The sequence below is a fragment of the Lepidochelys olivacea genome (assembly GCF_965140295.1).
Source record: "Lepidochelys olivacea isolate rLepOli2 genome assembly, chromosome: 7".
Taxonomy (NCBI): domain Eukaryota; kingdom Metazoa; phylum Chordata; order Testudines; family Cheloniidae; genus Lepidochelys; species Lepidochelys olivacea.
The window spans coordinates 37,531,008-37,544,459 of record NC_140417.1 but is presented as its reverse complement, the minus strand read 5'-3'; positions in this window follow the sequence as shown (position 1 = coordinate 37,544,459).

The following is a 13,452-nucleotide window of genomic DNA, read 5'->3' as shown; positions in this document are numbered from 1 at the left end:
GTAAAGGCAACATGAACACTTGAAGTTTTTAAAAAACATTTTATCCACTTCCACAAAAACCTACCACCAAGACCCAGTGCGATGCCCTATGCTATGCTCTGGGGTAAAACTGCATTGAGTAGGGTCAGCAAAGCCTATAAGGACTTCAGATATTTTCAGAGTAGTGTTTGTTACACCATAACGTGGTTTATGTAACGGGCTTCCGTGTGTTTTAGCAACATGACTCAACTACTTTATGAAAATTGCTGTATGCAATGATTTTTATCCCCATACACATGGAATTACAGTATGCTAAGGTAAAATGAGAGCAAATAAGAGGTAGCTGGAAAAGATGGTTTTTCAGAAGAAATTTGAAAATGGGTCATGAGAAGAATACCAGCTGCCGAAAAGGGTTGTTTCCACTTAGCAACTGAAAGCTTATTTAGTTTTAATGTGGAAAAACAGATATAGTATGTAATTATAGAACATAATTTTAGGCTGACTGTTGCATTAATGTCTTGCCTAATTGGGTTAATTTGACTGACTGTAGGCTCATGACCAAGATTTGACTCAACCAGTTTGTTTAGCAAGCTTATTTAATTTAATTCCCCCTCTTTTCTCTGTAAAGAACATTGATGGGAAAGTCATGGTAATTGTTTGTAGAAGAGGGTTAATGAATGGGAGACATGAGCACCATAAGTACTTGTGTTATAATACCATGGCCCTTTCACTTCATTTAAAGACAGTCACAGTACTTTCAGGCCTTTGCCAGTTTTTTCTCTTAAGAGTTCAATTTCAGTAGGCTTATGCAAAAAATCTAGTATTAACATCCCACTGAGGATAGCCATGAGATGGTGTGCTAAGACACAATTTAGGAGTCTTTGAAAAGCTGCAGACCTTCTGGAGGAATGAACCTCCTAAGTAGGTTTGTGCAACCATTGCACATTGTTTGATCCTTATGCCATATGAAGGATATAGCTACATGCAGCTCTTAAGCAGTGGTTATCAACCCCTTCCATGCTGGGATCCATCTTCCACTTAGCAATATGGGAAGGGCAGGGTGGTTGTGACCCTCCCCCAGTAGCTGTTTGACTCCTGGGGAGTGGGTCATAAAAATGTCAATTGCTATTCAGTTACTTTCTGGCCTACATTAATGTTTAAATATGCTTGAGCAGATAACTAAGAAAGGTATGATGCTGTCAGCTTTTGCTCTTTACCTTTTTCTTTAGGTTTGCAGATAAGAGCTGCTGACTGCTTTGTGAGCAAGTCTCCTTTCCTACACAAGACAGATGCCAATAATGTTTCCCCAGGGCTCCTGGCCTGGAGCCTCCTTAGCTAGCAAGAATCAGTCTCGGGATACTGCTTAGAAATAGGCCCTTTAAGAGGGCATGCTGAGTAGAGAGGTCCTGTAGGACCCATATTTATGAACCAGCAACATTGGCTCAACTAAAGTACCTGAACCCGAGCCAAGGAAACATGAGAAGGGTCCTAGAAGAGCCAGCTTCTTCTCCCCAGTGGTAAGAAGCCATTAATGGGGCTTGGAGTTTAGTAAATCAGCAGGCAGCTTACTGTAGCCTTGTCAGTCCCAGTCTCCAAATCCTAGTATCTTGGGAAGAGAGAAGAGTGACCAGAAGGATTTGCCAAAATAATTTTACTGTTACAATTATTCCAGATTGTATCTGGAAAGATCCTGCAATCCTGTAGCCTTCATACTCCTACACTTAGGATTCAAAACCTTCAGCAAATTCACCTACCTCCCCAGGTGTATTTCTGATCATTCACAGTAGTTCTGAGCCTATCCCACAATCCTTATTCGTGTGAGTAGTTCCACTGAAGCAAATGGAACTGTTGACAAAAGTGTTCCAGAACTGGGCGCTCTGATTGCTCTCCCCTGGTCTAGGGCAGTGGTTTCCAAACTTTTTTTCTGGCAACCCAGTTGAAGAAAATTGTTGATGCCCGCTACCCAACGGAGCTGGGGATGAGGAGCTTGGGGGTGAGGGCTGTGGGGTGGGGCTGGGAATGAGGGGTTCAGGGTGTGGGAGGGGGCTCTGGGCTGGGGCAGGGGGTTGGGGTGCAGGAGGGGGTCTGGGCTGGGGATGCAGGCTCTGGGGTGGGGCTGGGAATGAGGGGTTTGGGGTGGAGGAGGGGGCTCTGGGTTTGGTGGCAGTTCAGGGCTGGGCTGCAGGAGGGGGTCAGGGCTCTGGGCTGGGGTGCAGGTTCTGGGCTGGGGCCGGTCATGAGGGGTTTTGGGTGCAGGAAGGGGCTCCGGGTTTGGGGGGGTGCTTAGGGCTGGGGCAGGGGATTGGGGTGTGGGGTCGGGGCGCAGGCTTACCTTGGGCGGCTCCTGATCAGCAGCGCAGCGTGGGTTCAGAGGCATGCTTCCTGCCTGTCCTGGCACTGTGGACCACGCTGCGCCCCGGAAGCCGGCAGCAGCAGGTCTGGTTCCTGGCTCTGCACGGCTCTCTCCTGAATGCACTGCTCCCCCCACCCCTCCAGCCAATGGGAGTGTGGAGCTGGTGCTTGGTGCAGGGGCAGCACATGGAGTCCAGTGGCGTGCCCCCTGCTCCCCCTGCCTAGGAGCCAGACCTGCTGCTGGCCACTTCTGGGGTACAGCATGGTGTCAGAACAGGTAGAAATTGGCCTGCCTTAGCCGGGTAGCACTGCTGCTGGGACTTTTAACGGCCTGGCTGGGGGTGCTGACCAGAGCTGCTGCGACCCAGTGCCTTACATTCTGTGACCCGGTACTGCCTCACGACCCGCATTTTGAAAACCACTGGTCTAGGGCACTTTCTGGTTATGTCTTGGCTCACAAAAGCCTGCAAATAGTCTGGTCCTAGCCTTGTGTTCTATAGTTATTGTACTGCATGCATGGTGAATGACTTTCATTAAGATATCTGCTGACTTCTTAATTGACCAACACTAATGTAATTTTATCTAATCATTCTACCTCGTGGCTGTATCTCACATGACAAAGTATAAGATTAAAAGTCAGGCCTGTCCCATTTTTTGTTGAACAAAAAATTACTGTAACATTTTCCTTTCTGAAATGCAGATTCAGGAGACAAATGACATTCTGAGAGACCCTACCATCTTGCACACTTACTATTTGTCCTCCTACACTGCTCAGATTCTTTTGCCTGTTCCTGTGTGTAGAATGCCTTAAACTCTATATCCCTCCTTAACTCAGTTGGACTTTAAAGTCCATGACAACTTAAAATTGTTCTCGTATTTTTTGCTTCCCTCTTTCTAGAGACTTTGCTTTACAAATTTGTTTAGCATACTTCTGGGTCTCCACTAAGAAGCTTTATCTTTGACCTTTTCTCACCTTCATTACTATATCAAAAGATGAGAGCTAGAAGTCCACAATAGGATTACTGCACCATGGTTGGTTTGTTCCTGTTCTGCTTGCCAGCTGGGTACTGGTGTGACGTCCTTCATCTGCATTAACACTTTCCTCCCATCCGTTAGCAGTATGACCATATTAATCTTATCCTGACTGCTCCACTTCTGTTTGATATCATTAGTCTTATGACCAGTTTTGCCACCCCAAGCAGTCGTTGCCGAATAGCCGCCGTGCCCGGAAGACCGCCCAAAAGCCACCGCGGTGGGAGGAGCTGCTGCCAAATTGCTGCTTCAGGACACAGACTGCTGCCCCATGCTCAATGCCACCCCAAGCACCTACTTAGAAAGCTGGTGCCTGGAGCCGGCCCTGCTTATGACCTGAGCTATTGTACATTTTTCAATCTAAACCCCACAAATAACCTTTTAGTGTCACTCCAGCTTTTTCCTTTTGGCTCTGCCATAACCTTTGCCTGGGAATGCTGTGGAGTGCTTTGCAGTATGACTGCAGGCCATAGTGTAGAGTCTTTAGTAGTACTCGCTATTAACTGGTTCTTGACCGCTGACCAACTATCCGCACTTACCTCCTACGCCCTCCTTGAAATGGTCAATTTTCTTTCCTGTCTCCAGGCTCTTCAAATTCTGACTAGTTGTGCTGCTCAGTCAACTTTACTATTGCTATCACCACTTGTTGCCTTTGCTCTTCACGTTTCTACCCAATCCCTTATCATTCCCTCATCTATTACTCTGTTATCAAACCTCGCCATCTTTCCTCGATTCCCCTACTCCAAACCACCACTCCTCTTTCTCATCTCACTATCCCCTTCTCTGCTTACCATTTTGTTAATCTCCATCATGCTTGAACAGTCTCCTCCCAATTGCTATCCCCCACTTGTCAAGACTGCTTAATTCAATGTCCAAGCCTTTCAGGAAAACTCTTACAGAGAAGATAGAGGTATTTTTAAGAGTATGAAGGATTTGGTGAAAATGAATCCGTCCCTATTTATGCTTTTCTGTATTAAGAGAATGGGTCACTACTTCAAGGGCAAATAAATTTAAAAAAGGAAAAAATTCTTTGCACAGCATGTAGACAACTCATGGAATTCAGGTTGTAGAGTCAAAGATGAGGACATTATTCTAAAAATGAGACTATAATTTTATGCCCAGTATTTTGTGGATATGCCAAGCTAAGATGGGGTAATGAAACAGTATATGTAAAGCATCAAGAGATTCTCCTACATCTTTGTGCACTATAAGAGGTTTGCCTATTTTTGGAGAATCCAGCAAAGGGCACTACTGGAGCAGGGACCCCAGTTTTAATGGACCATTGTTATGATCTGGTATGGCAAATCTTCTGAGAGTCAGGAAGAACTGGTAGAAGGGTTTTACAGTGAATTGTGATTTACAAAAGGAGACCAAGAATTGCTTACTCTAAAATGGATTTTTGTAAGTAAGCTAATTGGGAAGTGAATGCATTTTCTATGGAAACACTTGACTGTTGCAGAGATTGAAGTGTTGAAGAGGACAGCTATGGCCAGCTGCAAGGGACTGAGTTCTACAACATCGGTTGTTTGATCCTCCCACAATGCCTGTAGCTGTACCAACGGTTTGTGGGATATTCTGGGTAAGTACTGCTCCAGATGTTACTGAAGCTGTTGAGAGAACTCATGAGGGTGTAGAGAGACCGTGTCTATTTTGTAGCTACAAACGTATTGCTGGAAGAACTCTGCAACGCCTGTCCCTTTGCTCTTGAGTCTAATGCATGAAACTGCACAAATTGAATTGTTGAAAAGTAAGAGTCTTAATTGGTTAATTTATAAATGACTTGGTTAATGCTTAATCTCCTGTGACGGAATATAAAATTCTGTCTAGATTCTGTGTTTAGCCCTTAGCCTCTTTTGTGGGTTAATGAATGTAGGTTACAATGATAAAGGTGCACGTACCCCTGCTGTGTAACTAAAGGCTGGAGGTCATTGTGCAAACACACTGGTAGATATGGTCCCCATTCCTAAGAGCTTACAGTCTAATTTAAATCAAGATGCAACAAGTTAGTATGACAAACAGGAGGAAGAATGACAAAAGTAACAGAGAAGATAGTGATTCCATGGATTAACTGTGGCACAATGTGATGGTTCCTCATTTTACTGATGGGGAAACGAGGCATGCCCAAAGTGATACAACAAATGAATAGCTGAGTTGGGAATAGAACGTATGTTTCCCAATTCTCAGACAAGTGGCTTATCCAGTGGACCACATTACTTACTTTTTACTATTTACCTAAATTAAAGGAAGGGTAGTACATTTGGAAGCCCTGTCTCTCTGCTGGGATTTTACCTAGATGACTGTTTGTTAAACTGTGACATCAGCCAGTTTTGAGGAACTGCCAAACTCTTACCAGGTGGCACAAGGACATCCAGGTAAAGGAGCCTGGAGAGTTGACTTTTCATGGATCACTTTCACATGGATTGTTCCATTTTTGTGCAGTTCTGTTTGGTAATGAGTAATGAGTTCTGCTTTGGCTGGCTCCTACATTAGAAATAATGCAGAATGAAAAATTCCATCACCACCCAGACATGCATTCTCCAAAGTCACCATTTTCTTTCCAAATTTGTTTGTAGAGGAATCCTCCCTTGCAACTGTTTCCTTCTCCATATGTTTTGTTCAGAATGCCTGTAAATGCACCATTCTCCTTTCCCCAGAAAAGGCTCTCTCCAGTTCTTAGAAGTGCTATAACTATTCTTCTTTCTTACATAACTCCTATATGTTTTCAAAATGCTGTAGGCAAGCCATACAACACCTTTAACATGGGGATCATAACTAGCCTGCCTTTTTTGTATTGTGAAATGGGAAGGGAGTCCTGGAAAATGTTGAGAACCATTGCCCTATTACAGTGGGAGAGGCTCACTTTCTAGCATCATAGAAAGAGAATATTATAGTTCTAGCATGCCCGAGAGCATCCCCCACCTGCCTTCCCCCCAAAAAAAGGATATTGATGATGGGGGGAGAGAGAGTGTCTTCATTTGAGGGACGATGATGATGATGATGGGCAATAGCTATACTGTGGTGAGGGCATCATGTTTGTTTCTTGCTGGGTAATTTTCTGCTTGGGGCAGGTGTATGGTATTACATCTTGATTTTAGTAAGGATTTTGACATAGACCCACGTGATATTTGCATAAGCAAACTAGGGAAGTGTGGTCTAGATGAAATTGCTATAAGGTGGGTGCACAACTGGCTGAAAGACTGTACTAAAAAAGTAGTTACCAGTGGTTTGCTGTCAAACAGAGAGGACATATCTATTCGGGTCCCACATGGGTCAGTCCTGCTACTAGTCAATATTTTAATTAATGACTTGGAGTGGAGAGTATGCTTATAAAATTTGCAGGTGATACCCAGCTGGAATGGGTTGCAAGCATTTTGGAGGACAGGATTAGAATTCAAAACGACTTTGATAAATTGGAGAATTGGTCTGAATTCCCCAAGATGAAACTGAATAAAGACAAGTTCCAGGTACTTCACTTAGGAAGGAAAAATCAAATGCATTAACTACAAAATGGGGAATAGCTGGCTAGGTGGTATTACTTCTGAAAAGGATCTGGGAGTTACAGTGAATCACAAATTGAATGAGTCAACAATATGCAGCTGCAAAAAAAGGCTAATACCATTTTGGAGTGCATTAACAGGAGTGTCCTTTATAAGATGCAGGAGGAAATTATCCTGTTCTACTCATCACTGGTAAGGCCTCAGATGGAGTTACTGTGTCCAGTTGTGGGCATCGCAGTTTAGGAAAGATGTGGACAAATTGGAGACTGTCCAAAGGAGAGGGGGATGGAAAAAAATATTTAGAAAAATCTGACCCCTGAGGAAAGATTTTTTTTAAAAAAAAAAGGGGGGGGAGGTGGTGGACATGTTTTGTTTTGAGAAGAGAAGGCTGAGGGGAGGGGAGCAATTGTCAACTATGTTAAGGGCTGCTATAAAGAGGATGGTGGTCAAATGTTCTCCATAACCACTGAAGGTGGGTCAAGAAGTAAGGGGCTTAATCTGCAACAAGGGAAATCTAGGTTAAATATTAGGAAAACCTTTCTGACTATAAGGGTAGTTAAAGTCTGGAATAGACTCCATTGGGTAGTTGTGGAATCTCCATCACTGGAAGCTTTTAAAAACAGGTGGACAAATACCTGTCAGGGTGGTCTAGGTTTACTTGGTCCTGCCATAGTGTAGGGGGTTGACTTGATGACTTCTTCTATGGCTCTCTCAAGCCATACACTTCTTTGATTCTATTATGTGTTAGTTCTAATTTTAGATATGAAGCAAAAATAAGTTCTCTAGTCCCTGTTAGAGTTCTGGGTTATCATGAGTTGGTTCCTGGGTTGCCAAATGTTTTATATAAAACTCAGCAAACATGTCAAAATAACTGAAAACTCTTTTCTGGCCTGGTATTTCCAGATGTACGGAGCACCCATAGCTCATGCAGCGAAGTCAGTGGGAGCCACTGGTGCTCAGCATGTCTGAATATTGGGTAATACTTTTCAGAATATTGTGTGATTTGGACTTATGGGGGCTTGTTTATTGGATGAGTTAACTGGTGGATTCTGTGTTCCATGTAAATGTAGACAACCATTATTTCTGACTTTTTTTAGCCTGTATTCTGCTTTCTTTTGACTCTGGATTTCCTGGAGTTTTCTTACGAATCATGTATGGTAAAATGTGAATATTCAGGGTCTAGTGGGGGAGAGGACATTAGCACTTATGCATGTTCTTTGGGTTTTTTTTATTGGAAGCAGGGATGTATCTTGACATTCCTGGCCCAATACTAAGGTGGGAGAAATTCAAGGGCACTAAACCTACCCTTACACTCCAGTCATCAGTAGGCCTGCCCATACTGGTGCAGCAAAAAGCTTAAGGAAAATACACTCAATTTATGTAGAACTCTATGGAAATTATCAATGAACTATGCATAAATTGTACACTTTAGATACACTGGAACCCAACCACCCCCATTTTCACATCCTACACCAATCTTAGTCCACTGCCTCCTTCCAGTCCTTTGAGTCCCCATTTCATCCCACGTCTTCAGTTCTCCTTCCACATATGACTCCTTTCTCAGCCTCTCTGTACCTGTCCAGTCAGTACCTTTTATGGCAGTCAGACTGTTCTCCTGGGGTGGTGCAGCTGCTTCCCCCTGCCAGCAATTCACCACTCCCTGCCCTGGCCTCCTTTCTGCAGCTCCCTCTGTGTCTCCCACTGAAAGAGGGAGTTACAGGGAGGGAGGTCACTGATTTGGCTGGCAGAAGCAGGGGAGGGTGGGAGGGATTCTCATTTACTGGCCACTTCTTCACCCTTGTTGTTGGCCAAAAGCCGGTAATTTAGGCAGGTGCCGAGCAGGGTTCCGTGTCCTGGCTGTATGTAGTTCCATGGCATGCCCGAGTACCACTGTTCTTATCTTATGTGGTTTTAGAGTAGCAGACGTGTTAGTCTGTATTCGCAAAAAGAAAAGGAGTACTTGTGGCACCTTAGAGACTAACCAATTTATTTGAGCATAAGCTTTCGTGAGCTACAGCTCACTTCATCGCATGCTCACGAAAGCTTATGCTCAAATAAATTGGTTAGTCTCTAAGGTGCCACAAGTACTCCTTTTCTTTTTATGTGGTTTTATCACTAGGGGGCACCATAGTCCTGTACACTGGGCCAGTACATTATGCTTCTGCTCTGCAGAGGATGGGAGTTGGTGATGGGGCAGAATACATATCCGGCCTCACAGGGAGCACTGAATCTATAAGACGAAGGAATTCAGAGCCCCCCCACATCTCCTGTGGTGGGAATCGCCCATCCTCCTCCATGGCAGGGAGGAAGAGAAACTCTTCTGGAGCAGGGACCATGCTGTGCTGTGTGTTTGTACTAGGGTTGCCAACTTTTTAATCGCACACAACTGAACACCCTAGCTCCGTCCCTTCCCTGAGGCCCCACCCTTCGCTCGCTACATTCCCCTCCCTCAGTGGCTCACTATCCCCCACTCTCACTCACTTTCACTGGGCTGGGGCCTGGGGTTGAGGGCTCTAACTGGGGGTGCAGGCTCTGGGGTGGGGCCAGAAATGCGGTGGGGCCTGAAATACGGGAGAGGGCTCTGGCTGGGGCTGTAGGCTCTGGGGTGGGGCTGGGGATGAGGGGTTGGGGTACAGGAGGGGGCTCCAGGCTGGGGGGTGGGACTGAGGGATTCATAGTGTGGGAGGGGGCTGTGGGTTGAGGCGGGGGGGTTAGGTGCAAGAGGGGGTGTGGGCTCTGGGGTGGGGCCAGGGATGAGGGGTTCAGGGTATTGGAGGGGGTTCTGGACTGGGACAGGGGCTTGGGGTTTGTGTGTGGGGGGGTGAGCGATCCTGCTGGAGGTGCAGGCTCTGGGCTAGAGACGGGGATGAGGAGTTTAGGGTGCAGAACAGGGCTCCAGGTTTGCAGGGCTGGAGCAGGGGGTTGGGGCGCGGGGTTGGGGCATGGACTTACCTCGGGTGGCTCCTGGTCAGCAGCACAGAGGGGCTAAGGCAGGCTCCCTGCCTGTCCTCACACCGTGCTGCACCCTGGAAGTGGCCAGCATGTCCGACTCTTAGGCAGGAGGGCCAGGAGGCTCCATGTGCTACTTGTTCCTGGCCAATGGGAGTGCTCAGGGAGGGGGCAGCACACAGAGCCCCGTGGCCTCCCCGCCTAGGAGTCAGACCTGCTGGCTGCTTCTGGGGCGCAGCATACTGCCAGGACAGGTAGGGACTAGCCTGCCTTGGATCCGCAGCACCGCTGACTGGATTTTTAACAGCCTGGTTGGCAGTGCTGACCGGAGCTGCCAGGGTCCCTTTTCGACCGGCCAGTCCGTTCGAAAACCGGACACCTGGCAACCGTAGTTGGTACAGTGCCCAGCCTGAGGGGATCTCAGTCCTGATTGCAGTGTTGCTGGCACTCATGAATTTATTGCAGTGAATGTGATGTTGGCCCCTCTTGGCAGTCTCATAATTGTGTTTTTAAAAAAAAAACAAAAAACAGAAACTCCTGCTGTTGCATGATTTTTGGGAAGCAAAGGAAGAGACTCCCACACACAATGCTCCTGGAGGCAGGGGCACAAAAGTGCAATCCAAAGTCACTTGTTCTAGCCTCAAATCTTCTGCAGAGTGCTGTTTTAATATTTCTGTGCCCTTCACAACCATCTATAAGCTCTGGTCCAGTCCCTGCGGGTGACCCAAACGTACCATTTCCCTCTGCTGTTAGTAGTAGTAGACCACAGTCCTATCCTAGAGCCAAGAATAGAAACCAAATATTTTGATACCCAGTGTTTTACTGATGTCTTGCAAATATTTGCATGAGCCACTGGCAATGTGTGTTGTCTTCATGTGTGGGCTGGTACACTGAGAATAACAGCATTTTTCTCTCCCAACACATCCTGTACCCCTCTCATTGACTTCTATAGCTGAAATGGAAGAGGTCTGTGTTGTGGATGTAAAGGCTGTGAGTTTAAACTTGCTGATGACCCATATAGGATTGGGAAATATACAGTTGTGTGTGTGTGCATGCATTCTAGTGAAAGGACCCTGGAGTAATTGTTAGAATTATTTTGTATTGCAAAACATTTTATTTATCAATTTGGAGCCTGCATAACTAGAATTTGTTTTACTGTTACATTTTTATTATTCATATTTGTTAATAGGACTTGTTCCTTTAAGCATCTGGCTTTGTAGACTGAGCCTTGGTTTACACTACGAGTTTAGGTTGGATTTAGCAGCGTTAGATCGGTTTACCCTGCACCCATCCACACACGAAGCCATTTTTCCCGACTTTAAGGGCTCTTAAAACCAGTTTCTGTACTCCGCCCCGACGAGTGGATTAGCACTGAAATTGACCTTGCTGAGCCCAATTTGGGGTATTGTGGATGCAATTAGACAGTATTGGCCTCCAGGAGCTATCCCAGAGTGCTCCATTGTGACCGCTCTGGACAGCACTCTCAACTCAGATGCACTGGCCAGGTAGACAGGAAAAGCCCCGCGAACTTTTGAATTTCATTTCCTGTTTGGCCAGCATGACGAGCTGATCAGCACAGGTGACCATGCAGAGTTCTTCAGCACATGGAGTCTCAGAATTGCAAAAGAGCTCCAGCATGGACCGAACAGGAGGTACTGGATCTGGTCGCTGTATGGGAAGACGAATCCATGCTATCAGAACTCTGTTCGAAAAGACGAAATGCCAAAATATTTGAAAAAATCTCCAAGGGCATGAAGGACAGAGGCTATAACAGGGACCCGCAGCAGTGCCGTGTGAAACTTAAGGAGCTCAGGCAAGCCTACCAGAGAGGCAAATGGCTGCTCCGGGTCAGAGCCCCAGACATGCTGCTTCTATGATGAGCTGCATGCCATTCTAGGGGGTGCCCCTACAACTACCCAAGTCCTGTGCGTGGACTCCGTCAATGGACTCTCATGCAACAGGGATGCGGATTTTGGGGACGAGGAGGAGGTTGAAGCACAGCAAGCAAGCGGAGAAATTGTTTTCCCCGACAGCCAGGAACTGTTTTTCACCCTGGATCTAGTACCCTCCCAACCCACGGAAGGCAGGCTCCTGGACCTAGAAGGTAGAGAAGGGACCTCCGGTGAGTGTACCTTTGTAAATGTATTACACGGTTTAAAAGCAAGCATGTTTAAAGATTAATTTGCCCTGAAGACTTGGGATGCATTCGCGGCCAGTACAGTTACTGGAAAAGTCTGTTAATGTGTATGGGGATGGAGCGGAAATCCTCCAGGGACATCAGTGAAGCTCTCCTGGATGTACTCCCAAAGCCTTTGCAAAAGGTTTCTGAGGAGGGCAGCCTTATTCTGTCCTCCATGTTAGGACACTTTACCACGGCAAGCCAGCAGCACATAGTCTGGAGTCATTGCATAACAAAGCATGGCAACATATGGTCCCAGTGTTTGCTGGCATTCAAGCAACATCCGTTCTTTATCTCTTTGTGTTATCCTCAGAAGAGTGATATCATTTATGGTCACCTGGTTGAAATAGGGGAATTTTATTAAGGGGACATTCAGAGGTGTCTGTTCCTGCTGTGCTGTTTGTCTGAGGCTGAACAGAAATCATCCCCGCTGTTAGCCATGCGGTGGGGGGAAGGGTGAAGCGATCATCCCAGAGAATTTGGTGTGTGGGGGGGGAGAGGGTGATGGTTAGTTGGGTTTGTGCTGCACGTTAACCCGAAAACCGCAGCCCCTCCTTTTAAATGGCCAACCCATTTTAAAAGGCCAACCCAACGGGTGCTTGGTATGTGAAATGAGGGCACTGCTGTTTGAAACCATTCCCACATGTTAGGAAGGTTAAAGAAACCAAAAGACTATAGCTTACCATGTCCACCTGCAAGCCAAATTCTGTTGCCTGCCGGCCCTGCGTGTGTGATCTCTCACACCATACTGGCAGGCCCTCGATATAAGAGGCAAAATGCGACCTTGTAAAGAAAGCACACATGCTATGTAATGTTAACAGCTTGGTTCACCATGAAAGAGTCTACCCATTGTTCTCGAAAATGTCTCCTTTTAAAGACTAATCTCCCTTTTTTCCCTCCTACAGCTGCAAATGTTTCATCTCTCCATGTATCATCTCCATCCCAGAGGCTATCAAAGATTAGAAGCCGAAAAAAACGCACTCATGATGAAATGTTCTCTGAGCTCATGCAGTCCTCCCACACTGAAAGAGCCCAGCACAATGTGTGGAGGGAGACCATGTCAGAGTCCAGGAAAGCATAAAATAAGCGCGAGGAGAGGAGAGGAGGCAGGATGCAATGCTGGGGCTACTGGAGGATCAAACTGATATGCTCCAGCATATGGTTGAGGTGCCGGAAAGGCAGCAGGAGCACAGATGGCCGCTGCAGCCCCTGTGTAACCAACCGCCCTCCTCCCCAAGTTCCATAGCCTCCTTACCCAGATGCCCAAGAATGCAGTGGGGGGGGCCCTCTGGGCACCCGACTACTCCACGCCAGAGGACTGCCCAAGCAACAGAAAGCTGGCATTCAATAAGTTTTGAAGTGCAGTGTGGCCTTGTCCTTCCATCCTTCCCTCCTCCACCACCCCACCCGGTGCTTCCCTCCTCCTCCCACCCCTCCTGGGTTACCTTGGCAGTTATCCCCCAA